The sequence below is a fragment of the Acanthopagrus latus genome, chromosome 2 (assembly GCF_904848185.1).
Source record: "Acanthopagrus latus isolate v.2019 chromosome 2, fAcaLat1.1, whole genome shotgun sequence".
Classification (NCBI taxonomy): Eukaryota; Metazoa; Chordata; class Actinopteri; order Spariformes; family Sparidae; genus Acanthopagrus; species Acanthopagrus latus.
The window spans coordinates 17,733,235-17,747,380 of NC_051040.1; the positions used below are offsets into that span (position 1 = coordinate 17,733,235).

The window sequence follows — 14,146 nt, forward strand, 5'->3', positions numbered from 1 at the left end:
CTGGCCAGGACAAATGAACAATTTGGCATTACTTAATGTCGTGACTGTATGATAGCTACAGCAACTGATTTTGAAATTGTAATCCTATATGTTACTGGGGAAAGAAATAACATTATAGTAACAGTTTGATAAAGTTGCAGTTTACACACAGCCACGGCGTCACCATCATCATATTGCGAGTGCAAGTACCTATCATCACTGGAGATACGCAGACATGAATTTCACTTACTCAATAAAGAAAAATAGTTTACATAACAGGTCAAGTCTGCAGGACTACTTTCCTAAACATACCATCACTCCAGAAAATCAGAAGCATCTTCAAGGCCAAACAAATCAGACATGACTTCACCCACTGAGTAAACAACCAGCATGAACTGCTCACCTCTGAGCAACATTTCCCACCGCAAAACACGCTGGTCATACCGATTACGCCTCACCGTCAGTCTGAGTTGATTTTGACAAGGTCTCCAAAATGTAATCGCTTTACTCTGGTGTGGGTAAAATCCCAGCTGGAGAGGACAGAGATATCACTCCGTGCTCTGTTCCGTCATCGTGAAGGAGATGTTTCCGGCATTAGTCTGGCAAGCCGGCTGTCAGCTTTTGTTTTTACTGGAGCAAAGTCACGTTGAAAACTTTGGGCTAACTTTGGGAAGTTTTCTTTAAAGACAAGGACAGAAGTGGAGTGATGGAGAGGAAATTAAGTTGTTTTTAATCGGCTCTCGTGTGAGCTGTTGAGTTGGAGGGACAATTCACAGAAGAGTCATCCAACATCCAGAATAGAGTCTTTATTATTTTACGTTATGTAAATGTCACTTGAGGACTGTTTCCTGGAATCGGTCAGGAAAACACATGAGTAACCATGATCGTTACAAGAAGTTCCATCTTACACTGACTGACTGTGTGACCCTTTTGTGTGTTATTAAAAATGTGTGTGATCACACAGTAGCAGACAACATGCGTACAGATTATTTGCGTGAGTGCATGTGTGTTTAAGTGTGTTAAGTGTGTGTGTGTGTGTGTGTGTGTGTGTGTGTGTGTGTTTGTGCGTGTGTGTGCAGAAATGAAAGGAAATCTGTTCTCTGACAGGTCAATCTGACCACCATAACTCATCTGAACACACAGATACATACCCACACAATAGATAACAGCATGTAGTTACCGATGTTGGGCAATTACACCGGAATGAACACACAATTGCAAACAGATAGACACACACACACACACTGAGGCACTCACAGTGTCACTAAATAAAGTCCAGACCGGCTGCCCTCGATGCCCCTTGGCTACATAATTTATAGTGAGCGTCTGTGAGTGTGTGACCTGTTTTTGATGATGTTGGTGGAAACTTCCAGACCATTATTCATGTCTGTACAGACTCCTGACTCAGGGATACACTTTTATATATATATATATATATATATATATATATATATATATATATATATATATATATTAGTGCAATACGATGTGCTGGAGGGAATAAGGTCTGTTTGGCTCCTGGGCTGCTTATTTGCTACTTCTGATAAACATTTTATTTTTCCAAAACTTCAGCTGTGCATCACAGGGCACGTGTTGGGAGTTGGCGCGGGTGTTGATCCACTGGGACACAGGCAGTTCTCAAAAGCATCTTACATCATAAGGAGGACATTTGATTAAATGTTAATACCAAAAATGTGATTTAATGGTGCTTTAAGACATCCAAACAGTAAATATATCATGCTCGATGTATAATGTACACGCCCCTTGGGCAGTTCTGACAAGATGCATCGTCCCTCCATATTTAATGAAAATTGCAATTATGGTGAAGTAAATGAAAAATATAAATTATATCGTCCTGCTCACAGCAGTCGACTTCATATTTTACACATGGACGCTGTGTTAAATTGTGTTTTACTGTCAAAATCGAGCCAGTGGTGTCAGAACCTCGACATCATGGTGAATCACTTGGACTTTTAATTAATCAAGGTCAGGATGTTGATGGATGAATTCATAAAACTGACATTTATTCAACATGTACCAAGGTTAGGACAAGTTTCTCTTAACATGGGTCACAGAGGACATGACAGTGTGCAGTAATCAATATTTTCCCAGCTTTCGTTGCAAATTAGAATTGACTTCAAGATTCCTTTTGCTTGTCTGAAAAGCGCTGAGTGGCCTTGCTCTAAACCACCAACACTTCTCTGGCTCATGTGGCTTCCTGAAAAGAGGCTCAATTCAGAACTGTGGGGGTTTTTTGTTTCTTTTTTTTTCCTGTAAAATCTGTAAAGATGAGTAAATCTGTTCGAAAATCAAACAAAAGAAAACTAAGATAAAGAAATGAACACTGACTTTGAGAAAACAATGAGTCATGCGGCAAGATAATTGTACTTATTAGTATATGCTGCTTTTTAGATCCAAACACTTGAGATCAGACTGTGAAATAAACTTAAATAACTTAAAACCCTGTTTGCTGAAAAATCACAGCGTGAAGCGGATGTGATTGACAGATTTTCTGTTTGAAGAGATTTTTGGAGTTACAGAAAGTGTAAAGTGTGAGTGGGGGGGGGGTTCCTATCCGATCATCGAGCGAGCGGCTCAGATGAAGTGTAACGTCAATGCAACCGATGACCTTCAACGTTAAATACAGATTAACACGGAGACTGGTAGGTCTCCGAACAACAGGCCTTTTTTATCCACCAAACATGTCGCTGAGTTGTCCTCAAAGGAAAAGGCGCAGGTGTTGCTCACAACGCTAACGATGTCTGAGTTCCACTGAACAATGCAGGTGAGTCAGCGTGGACAATGGGCCCCTTTTCACAGCGGACATTTTGACACGTCAGAGCAGGAAAGGCACCGCGGTGGCCAGCAGCGTTAACAAGTGCGCCATTGTGTTCATTGTCACAAACCAGAGCTGAAAATGGAATACGGCCGTCATTAATGTTATAAATGTATGCCTCTCCTCAAAATGTCTACCGCGCTCCACGTGAGGAATGTGCCCGTCATTAATGCGGTTTATCACAGTTGCGTGTTTTTCCTGCTGTGATGAATACATGTGTTTGCCATGGAGAATCTTAAGATCACCAGACCGCCTAAAAGTGATTCACATCATTGGGACGCACTTGTTGTTGCCAGGGTTTATGACTCATTAGGCTTAAAGTTACTGTTCCAGCTAATGTTGCTGGAACAGTACATAAAATGTACATTTCTTGGCGGGACAACAAGTGTGTCGCAGCCATGTTCATCACTAACCCTGTCCCCTCTAAACAGTGTCCATTTTCATCTGTCTTGTAGTATATTTTTGGATGGTGTGTCTGTGTTGTCAAATTGGTGAAGATGTTGTTTTTTTTAAAGGGTAAGTTCACCGAAAAATCATAATGTTGTCATTATCTACTAACCTCCAAGCCGATCGTCAGGTGAAGTTTTGCAGCTCCACAAAAAACATTTCTGGAGCTTCACAGCAAAACAACTGAGGTATATGGGGGCATAAATATAAAAGGGCTCCATACAGACTTTCCCAGTGCAATCCAAGTCTGTAGACAATGTTTTGAAAAGATAATATTTAGGACCTCGACGTGCTGGAGCTTGTGCGCTCACAGGAGAGCTCAGCAGCTACAGTGAAGATTTCAGTTTTTAAAAGGGAGTTAATAAAGTATTGTCAGATCAGTTTGGGAATGCTGGGCTCCCAGAGATTTGGATTTTTGCCGGATAAGCTGTATGGAAACCTTTTCCATGTCTGTTGTTTTTTTTTTGTTTTTTTTTTTACATCTACTTGTGTTGTTGCATACTGCAGCTGCTTTGCTGTGAAGCTCCAGAAATGCTGTGTGGTTTACAAAACTTCTGAAAATCCAGTTTTCCATCAGCATGGCAGTGAGCCGATGATGACTATATTTGTATTTTTTTGGTGAAGTCATCCTTTAATTCTCTTGTGTATTGTCCATTTGCACGTGTTACTCGAAGCTGTAGAGCACTTAGCTCTCGAGGCAGAGTATGTTGACATCTGACTGAGGTGCGGCACAATGGCGGGGGAAGTGTGTCACTTTCAATTCAGGGAGAGAACCACGAAAATGACGAGCGCAATTCATCCCAAGATATTTTGATTGTCAAATCTGTGATACGACTTCTTGTCGCCTGCTCATCTTCCCTCCTTTTGATGGAACAGCTCCACTTTGCGGCAAACCGTTTTGCGTCATCCTAAAATTTCAAATGGTACCGTAACCAGCCAGTGAAAAGCAGCGACGGAGAAAGGCAGGATACCGGGTGTGGGAAGGAGTGTTAAAAGCATTTTGGAGCCATTAACACCATTTTCTCTCCCTTCACGGCCTTTTGAAAGCAATGCAGTCTGACACTGTGTCTGCTGCGGCGCCGTGTGCTCCGGCTGTGTATCTGTCTCTAATAGAAAGAGTGAAATCATGCTGGATGGAGATGAGTCAACCTCACACTCCTCCCTTGAAGAAGTTTTTCCACCTCCTCCTCCTCCTCCTCCACCTCCTCCTCCTCTCCATCTTCCTCGCTTTTCTGAAGCAGATGTGAACATGCTCCTCATTTTTTCCCTGCATCCATTAGACGAGCACTCTGTCTGTGATTTTATCTATCTTAAAAATATATTTGATGTCCCTGCTTTTTTTGTCCATCATTTCTTTTCTGTGGCTCTTCCTCATCTTTGTCCTCTTTGAAACACTTTCACTCTACATTTGATTTATTTCACTCAGTATGTCCCTTTTTTCCCTTTTCATCTTTTTTTTTCTATATACATCTGTAATGTATTCTTTTCCCTTTGTGCTTTTCATGCAATAAAACATGAGACCGAAAACTTTGCTTATCCTCTTGATGTGGACATTGTGAACTTATTTGTCTTACCAACTATTTTTCTCATTCTGTTTCCTGTCCCCTCCTCCATTAACACACTTACTAGCAGCAGTCATGCAGCATATAGACATCTTAGTCATCAGCTGGGACCCACAGAAAGTGTACACAGTATTATACCCTTATCTCAGCTTTCCTTAACAGTATAGTAACGTTCCTGCAACTTAGTTTCATGGCATGATAACTTTACAGTTGGTTTAGTACATTTTCCTTTCCTGTTTCTCTCCGCAGTATATTTAAGTTATTCATGCTGCTAGAAAATGTGTCAGACACATTTTCTCTCGTCTGCAGCTGTTGTTGTGAACAACAGAATACAGCAAATACTCAATTAGTCACTGTTACAATGAATGAAACATCACAAACAATACTAATAGAATGCAACGCATATGACTGTAGTGACCTGTGAAATGAATACATTGTATTTTATGGGGCATTTGCAGTAACCGTAAGTAAAGTGAGTAGTTGTAGGGTGTCACATCAGGTGGATAAGGGTGGGGGGGTTGGATGAGCTCAAATCCGCATTCCTGGGCCGCAGCCACAGCCACTGCAGACTCTTGAGCTGGAGTTTTGTCTCCGTCGGTGCTGACATGGAATTTTCAATCACCTGAAACAGAAATACCTCTAAAGTTATTAACTTCAAACTTTTCTGCATGATCACCCAAAGAGCTGAATGTGAGTGCGCCGAACGGGAGCTGCTCGTCTCCTGCTCAGCCCTCGCAGATTAACCAAGTTGCTAATACATCGATTGAGCGCATGCGGCACGTAGAGCATTTTGAATGCTGGTTAAAAACTTTTTGTAAGCGCCGGGGACGCCGTGACCTTACCCGACCCTACGCTCACCACCTGTCTCCACTCGCGTCTCTCTGCGCACGCTCCTCGTTTGTTCAGCTGTTTTGTAAGACTGCGTCTGTCTGTCTGCCTGCTTGGCTGGGCTCATCTTTACTAATGAAGCACGCTAGTGACAGAAACGCTCAGCTAATCCTGCCCCGACCACAGCGCTTAGCAGAATTACACACACACAAATGAACAGGCTGACTATCCGGCAGGCTGATAAACATATTGTAGACACACTCTGTTGCGTGGACACTCTGGAGTTACACGAGCGCCGGTCTGATTTCGGAGAGAGCGTGCGCGTCCGTTTGGGAACATTCTGGGAGGTAATCAGTTGCGCATGCTGGCGCGTTTAGCTCGGACGAAAAAAAATAAATAAATAAACACAATTTCAATCACGCTCCATCTTTTCGAGACGTATTTCGAACATTCGAATGCACGTGAAAGTATTTGAAAATAAAATAGGTTTTCGAGGCATGCAGAGGAGGCCGGAGCATTGTTGTGTTCCTCAAGACTGGAGGACTGAGTCGCTCTGAGACGAGTCTATATAACGCTCTGCTGATGCAACGCTGATGATATACACGAAAGTCAGAGATAACAGCCTCTCTCATACACAAATACATTGGAGCATACACACGGAGAAAAGCAGATGTGAGAACGCTCACAAACATCCACATATTAATAATTGCCTATATAAACAAACACTTGTACGCTCAAGACCAATCCACTGCCTGCCTGTTATGTTAATGATGAGTTTTGGGACATATACACACCCAAAGACACGAATAAGTGTTGAGAATCTAGGCTTCTGCATTGTGACATAATTCAGCTGGGAGCTGGTCCACTGCAGGTAAAGTAAAAGAATAAGAAATGAAGGAAGGGCGTGCTGAAAAGATCTGAGGCATTTCATACAATGCATTATTCCCTCAGGAATGTCCTTTAAAGAACGCAAAAATTAAAAGTTCCTGGGTCTGTCTGTTGTTTATCCGGGTTTACACCAAATGTTATTGGGGTCTGTTTTGAGCTGAGACCCATCCTCCATCCAAGTTTTGTGAAATTCCCCTCTGTTTTTGCGAAGTATCACTGACAAACCAACCAATAAACAGAAAATCCCATCTTCAGCAGACTCCTTGGTCTATTTTCTGTCTTATGCTTATAGATCTCGATGCGCACAGAGCATTTAAAAAACATGTGAGATTTGGCGCCCCCCACAGATCCTGAGTGGAACACCACTGGCATAAATACAAATTTCAGGTCTGTAATGCAGGTGCTGACTACAAACAAAACTCATCACAACAATGTTATGCGTGAAGAACTTGTATGTTGAAGGAAACATGTATGTAAAGCTGTGATCCTACCCTCTCACTGAAGCTACATGCAGAAACAAGTGATGGCGACATAATGTTGCTTTAAGGGCAGATGGGAACATAAAAAGGAATATATCTATCTATATAATCGAACAACTTGCCTCCCTTCAAGAGTGGTGTGCTCTATATTGCAAGACACGCCGACCATTTGGTGAAAGAGAGGACAGTCCAGGGCAGATAACCTCCTCTTGGGCGAAAAACTGATGTGGGAGGTGCAGAGTCATCACGCCCTACAAAAAAAAAATCAACTTGTGACAGCAGCTCATGCTAAGATAGGTTGAGAAAATGACACATTTGGTGTCACTCTGGTCCTCTGAGAAAGGTCGCCTGATGTAAGAAATGGTTCAACAATATTAGACAAACCAGCTGGAGATCGTAAAGACAATTTTCGGTCACAGAAGGGGGGCGTCCGCCAACCACCACCTGGATATTTAGAGAGAAACTCTCTCTCATGCTGCATGGAGTAAAATGGCAGATTTGATTTTTTTTTTTTTTCATAAGAATTTATGTGATTCAAATTGGCCGGTGTCAGACCACAAGCCGTCTGAATCGGCAGGCATTCACTGCTTGATTGTTACTGACACTTCCCCGACTGTGTCTCCTCTCCCACGTAAGTGCAGCCAAGGTCATGATGAGTCATCAGAAACAAAATGGATACAGGTGAGGATATAAAACTGATGAAAATGCTGCTTTTTCTTTCAGGTGCACAGCCCCCACAGGGCCGCTCGCGCTGTCATGAACATAGATCCTCTTTAAACTCACCAATTTCTCACAAAGCCTTTCACTTTGACCACAAATCAAGGAAATGATTGAGTTGCCCGTTTTTCATGAGACCCACTGGAAATGGGCCCCTCTCTGCCTCAGAAAAAATCAAATACATTGCGGTATTCAGGCAGGATCTTCACCTTCATCTCTGTATTTTACACCTTAAAGCCTCCAGTGCTGCAGAGGCTGGTTATAACCAAATCTAAGCGATGAGACGCCGTGCTGTCAGATCTGACACTCCGCTGTCTTGTAAAAGGAAATTCTGCAGAGATTAATTTACCTAAAAAATCCTGCATATTTATCAGCTTTAAATCTGACAGTGTGAATGATTTACTGTTTTTTTTTTAACATCCCAGAGTCCACTGAGGTGAGATTGAATGCTTCTCTTTAATAGCGCGGCGACCGCACATCTGCTCGCACGCACACGCAGATTGGATCACTTTACATGCGACGGACGGCGAGCCACAAAACACGACAAAAAAAAACCCTTTTTATGCTGTCTGAGCATTTGTATCATCCTCAATATAGAATGTGTGCATGTGCGCATGTGTGTGGGGGTGATCCACGGTTTGTCTAAGGGCCGGCAGACAGGGTCGCGGTCATAAATCCGCCCAGCCGTAACCACGGTGATTTGCAGGTTCAGAGAAACCATAAACATCAGCGCTGAGCGGCCCGCTGCCCTCAGAGGAGGCTGAATTAAGTGGTGAGTATGTGGCTTTGTGTGTGTGTGTGTGTGTACGAGTTTGCTCAAGGGCATCCCTCGCTGGAGATGAGAGTCGTGTTTGGTGATTGGCCGAGGGTCTGAGAGGTCATTAATCTACGCTGCTCCATTGGCTGTGACGGCGGAGGGGAGGGGTTAGTGCAGCTGGTCAGTTAGCTGCTGTCAGCTTTCTAATCTGGAACATTCTTCAATATTAGATGGAGTGCGCGGAGGATCGCTGAGGCCAAACTGGAGTCACTAAAACACTCGGTTCCTCTGTCCTGTCTCTTTAGCACAGTTTTTTTTTATTAGGCAGCACAGCCTCCTGATTATTTATTTATTTACAGAGGTCCAGGTTTGTGGGGAGCACACTGAAGCTTTCAGCAAAGGTTCTGCAGGCGTCTTTACAGAAAAACCTCCCAGCTGCCTTTCCTGTCTTACTTGTAAAGTTTTGAAGTTGCAATCATGAGAAAAATGTTCCTATTCAAGGAGCAGTTCCTAAACCTAGGCTGTGTCCTATCCCATGTTAGATCGCATATCTTATCTTAATAGAAAATGGGCTAACGTCAATGATACCTTCTCCAACAGGCTAATATCAGTGTTAGCTTCTCCAGCAGTTACAGTTGGAACAGTACCTTTAGAAATAGTTGTACCTTTCAATCATAATCTTTTGGTGTAACAATAAAGCAGGCAGTTATTCTAAGTTTAGGACAGGGTCTTTGCAATCATTTGGATACTGAACTTGGGTTCTGTAATTCTGCATCCCAAGATAAGATAAGATTTTTCCCTAAACTCAGTTGTGAATCCAAAATGTCTCCCTCAACTGAGATAAGATGTCAGACTGAAAATGTTTCTGTAATGAGGCGCCTGATGCACTTTAAAACACATTAAATTCAGACATCAATTAGAAAAACATACCATGATTAACAAGATATATTTGGGATGCAGGATTAGAAGTAAGATGTAAAATACTCTGTAAATATACAAAATAGATAATGTAGACAACAAGGATGGAAATGAAACAAAACCAGCTTATGGGACCAAAAACACACTGTGTCAATGAGGGAGAGTGGGGCTGTTGGCAGGATCTAATATTTGTTCCACTTTAATTATATTTTTTTTATCTTCCTTCTCCCTCTTCTCATCTCCTCTTAATCATTTTTATTTTCACCCCTCCTCCACCCCCTTTCCCCAGCCCCCTTCCTCTTTTATAGGGGGATGGATGGACAGTCCAATCTCCTGCGAGATTGTTTTCTGTTGCAGCAGGATCCTACAGTAGCTATAGGGGTGTCTGTTTACAGCGTTTCTGTTGCAATGAAAGAATGTAATTCAGCTCGTATTACAGCCAACAGCTGCTGGCCAGTGACTCAGTCAATAAGAAAGCATGTTGGAGAACAGAGAGCAAGAGTTTCTGTCTGGTTGGGCCTCTGAATTGCTCTAAACCTGCCCACTGTAACAGTATAACACGTGCTGTATCGGCGGACAGACACCGTCTGTGGCCCCAAAGTTGAAATCTGATTGATTTGGACTGAAGGCCTCATGTGAAATCAATCCAGAGAACAGCTTTTGGATGGCGTGTGCGTGGCCGCCGATGGTGACATCGATCCAGCACGGGGGGAAAAACACTGCTGGCTGAAGCTCCAATAGCTGGGCAAAGAGTGTGTGTCGCCCTTCGAATGGATTTCTGAACAGAGCAAGATTATAGAAAGAGCAAGTGAGTACAGAGAAACAGGCATTCAGACGATGTGCCTGTAAAACTCCTCAGCGAGACTTTTGGAAATAAAACGTTATGGGCTCAATACTCTGTTCCAATTTCAAACTCAAAAACAGGACAGCTCGGCTCTTGTAGAACATATCAAACACACATTAATGCGGATAAATGTGGCTCGAGGTTGCTTTTACCACCATGTCGACCTCCTCTATTTTAAAAGGCCTCTGCTCAAAAGATCAGAGCTGGATGTGATTCCTACATCCATCTGTGTTTGTCCTGTTGGAACGAGTGGGTACAGAATGGTACCCTGGTGCTGAGCGATCTTCGCAGCCATCTGTTGAGCATCTGTACCGAATGAAAATGCTTTTGCAAAGACAGCATTTCTGGCTGTACTGACAGCTACAAAACTGCTGAAGCTGACTTTAAAAGGATGCTGGGCGAAGTGAGGAAACCTCTCACCAAATATTTTCAAGCTGCTGCACAAGGCACCAGTGGAGCCGAGGTTTTATTCTCCGTCGTTAGAGTTGTTGAACTCTTGTGTGCGCTATTCAGAAAACTCCAATCTCGCCGATAAGCTAAAAATCCAAACCCCGAGCACGGAAAGTGCTTAAAGAACATAAAAGTCGTCCTCTAGCGCTGCCAATGAAAGTTCCTAGTGTATTAACACAATACAAAATCCATTCCTGCCCTCCCTGTTTTATTTGGGCGACCTCTTCACCTCTTGGACACGATTCTCTCACAGTAAACTGAAGAGTCCCGAACCGCAGCCAAGCTGAGTCATCACAAGCTGTGTTGCTGTTTGCAGACAGCAAAATAGTAGCATGCAAGAGGCTGTTCAAGAGATTAATTCTTAAAAAAGGCAATCATTTCAATATTAATGTTCAGTGTTGAAAATGTACCTTTTGTGTACGGTGCATGTCACCGTGTTGCATATTTGCATAATGTGTGCCTAGTGGTTAGTTTTGGCGCGTAAGAAGTGATCTAGCAAAGCCGCTCTGTTGCTGTTTACTGTGCTTGGTCGGGCGTGTGCGAGCTGACCAATCAGAGGAGACTGGGTATTCAGAAGAATAGAGGGGGAGCCAAAACAGAGCGTTTCAGACAGAGGGGGAATACAGAGCTGCTCCACTGGATGGTTTGAGAAATCCGACGTGTTGTCTGAGCAGTAAAGCATGTTAAACTATTCTAGACTAAGCCCAAAATAAAATTAGGAACCTAAAAATGAGCATGAGAATATGTCCCATTTAAAAGAGGTAAAAGGTATTGTGGTCCCAACCACCTGAAACAGTCAGTGGTCTGAAGTCCTGAAGGAATCCCGTCTAACATCTAGCAATAATACAATAATCCGTTTAGTCTGCAGGGAGATCATGGATTACAGTAGGAAAGAGAGAGAGAGACAGTGAGACGGGGACACAAGAAGAGATCGTCTGAGAAGCAAAGACACGTGCCAGAAAGATAAGCAAGAAGTTATAGAGAGAGCAGGAGAGGAGGGGAGGACGGTGTGAGAGAACAAATAAAAGCGCTGAGAGGAGACTAGAGTTAGAGACCGGTAGAAGAAAAAAAACAACAGAGGACAGTCGAGAAGGAGAGAAGAGGAGAGAGACGAGGCGAAGAGAGAAAAAAAGAGCATGAAATTTCCCTGAAGTGTTGGTGTCTCCGGAGAGGATCACAGATCAGAGAGACGAGTGACCTTGTGGTCATCTGTCAGCGCCTCTGACTCCGCTGGAGGCAGGATGTCTCTCCAGGGAAAGAACACACTCACACACACTCACACACACACACACACACACACACACACACACACACACACACTTGGACACCATTGTACAATATACTGAGGACAACATATGCGTGCTCCAATGTTCCCACTCACAATTATAAACAAAGGGATGGCATAACACAAAACAAAACAAAGGCTTTGTTTTCACTTACTGTGTGTTGTGTGTTAATTATCAAGTGTTGTCATATTAAATCCTACAGTCTTTTACTGTGCAACATGATGTGAAACCTAAGGAATTTCATATGAAACCCTCCGTATGTAAATACCCATATTAAACCCCCTTAGATTCCCATGTAAAACCTATGTGATTACATGTAAAACCCTGTTAAACATGTTAATTCCCATGTGAAACCTGTGTTTTATGGTTTTGTTTGACCACAATTTTCACTTCAACTCACAGATGAACAAACTTAAACAATCCTGCTTTTTCCAACTCCGGAACATCTAAAAAATCAAAGCGATGCTATCAACTGGACATGCGCTTTTGCCATCATTGCCTGGTCTCTCTGGAACAGTCTACCTTCTTCCGTTAGATCAGCTGAATCACTAAATGATTTCAAAAAACTTTTAAAACCCATCTCTAACGTCTTGCGTTCCCTGCAATAGAACTGTAATTACTCTCTGCATACATCTGTACATGTATGTTTATTTTATTCTATCTTATTTATTTTATTTTGTTTATTTTTTATGTTTGTTTGTTTTTATTTGTGTTTCATGTTTACCGTATCCTGTACAGCACTTTGCAAACTTTGTTTTAAAAAAAGTGCTGTATAAATAAAAACATACTTACTTAGGGCTCTGTATGGACATCTCAGCTCACCGATATCTGGAGTGCTGGTTAGATGGGTACCAATGATGCCATTACCAATTTGCCAATGCTGCATGACAGGAAAAAAAAAATCCTAGCTCATGGTCCACTCTCTGGGAATACTCTGGAAAGCCTTTCTTCTGCCATAATGACGCTGTATTTATTCTTAGAGCATGAGGTCAGTGTTCTCATTTGGGCCTTTCATCTTTTTCAATGTGGGTGAAAATGCCGCGCAATTATTTTAATGTTCATTGGGGATCATATATTGTTACTAGCAGGTGCAGGATGTTCTAATGCTGCTGACAGCCTGCTACAGAGCCTTATTAAAATCTACCTTCTCCTCGCGGATGATGGGGCTGCATTAAAGCAGAGGTCCATTACAGGATGGAGGTATCACAGATCTCATGTCGGATGGCGCTGCAACGCATCCCTGCAGAGATGTTACCACACATTATGTTACATCACACTGATGATCGTGATTATTGAGGTAGTTTACAGCCGGGATATGAAGAATGGGGGAAAAAAAAAGTGCAGGATGTCAGAAAACAGGCTGCAACACTCTGCATGTCGTCTTTCATGAATCAACTCCACACACACACGTAGACAATGTAAGGGTTAACTTAGTATAGGGAAAAACAAATTTGCAGCAAATATGCAGGCTGAGCAAATATGCGTTACTTCTAAAGAGTGTGTGTGTCCTTGTGTTGTGAAAGCTTTTTTCCTAATAAGCAGTTTTATAGCATAAGGATGCCAATTCTTTATACTTTCTTCGCTGTCATTAAATCTCATAAAAAAAAGAAAAAAACAGCAGTTTGTTTGTCGCTCGCCAGCCTGTCTCTGGCTCTGTGCCCCGAGCCCATTTGTTCCTCCTGAACGTGTCAACCTTTAGGAAAATATACCGTTTTATTTTTAATAACGGACAAATTATTGCAAACTCTGACAGGAGGAAATGGTGCATTTGTTTTCGGCTACTTTCAGTCTCGGATTTGTTGCTGTGGCGAGAATATCGAAGGAGGACGATGTGGGATTGAATCAAAATAAGCTTGATTTTCATCGCAGCAAAGGTCACTTTTACCTGAAGCGCTGTCACCCAGTTCCATTGTGTGGCTGATGTGTTTTCATTTTCTACAACAACAGAGTTCTGTGTCATGGAGGATATGTCAGACTGAAAAGGTTTGATCTCTATGACTCAGGGATCAGGGATTATCTAAACCAGTAACGAGTCATTACTTACAGTTACTAGTTACTAACTTTTAAAAGTAATTGAATTACTTTACCAATTACTCTATATCAAAAGTAATTAGTTACTAGGAAAAGTAACTTTGAAGTTAATTTTATGTCTGCT

At 42.4% G+C, this 14,146-nt stretch overlaps 1 long non-coding RNA gene across 1 annotated transcript; it reads right to left on the reverse strand.

Annotated features, from left to right (window-relative positions):
• Positions 1-7,143: 7,143 nt before the first annotated feature.
• Positions 7,144-13,221, reverse strand: LOC119008046. Its single transcript, XR_005071314.1, has 3 exons — positions 13,136-13,221; positions 12,784-12,871; positions 7,144-7,270 (listed from the first exon to the last, which is right to left on the reverse strand). It is a non-coding gene; the product is annotated as an uncharacterized LOC119008046 (long non-coding RNA).
• Between the last annotated feature and the right edge of the window lie 925 nt (positions 13,222-14,146).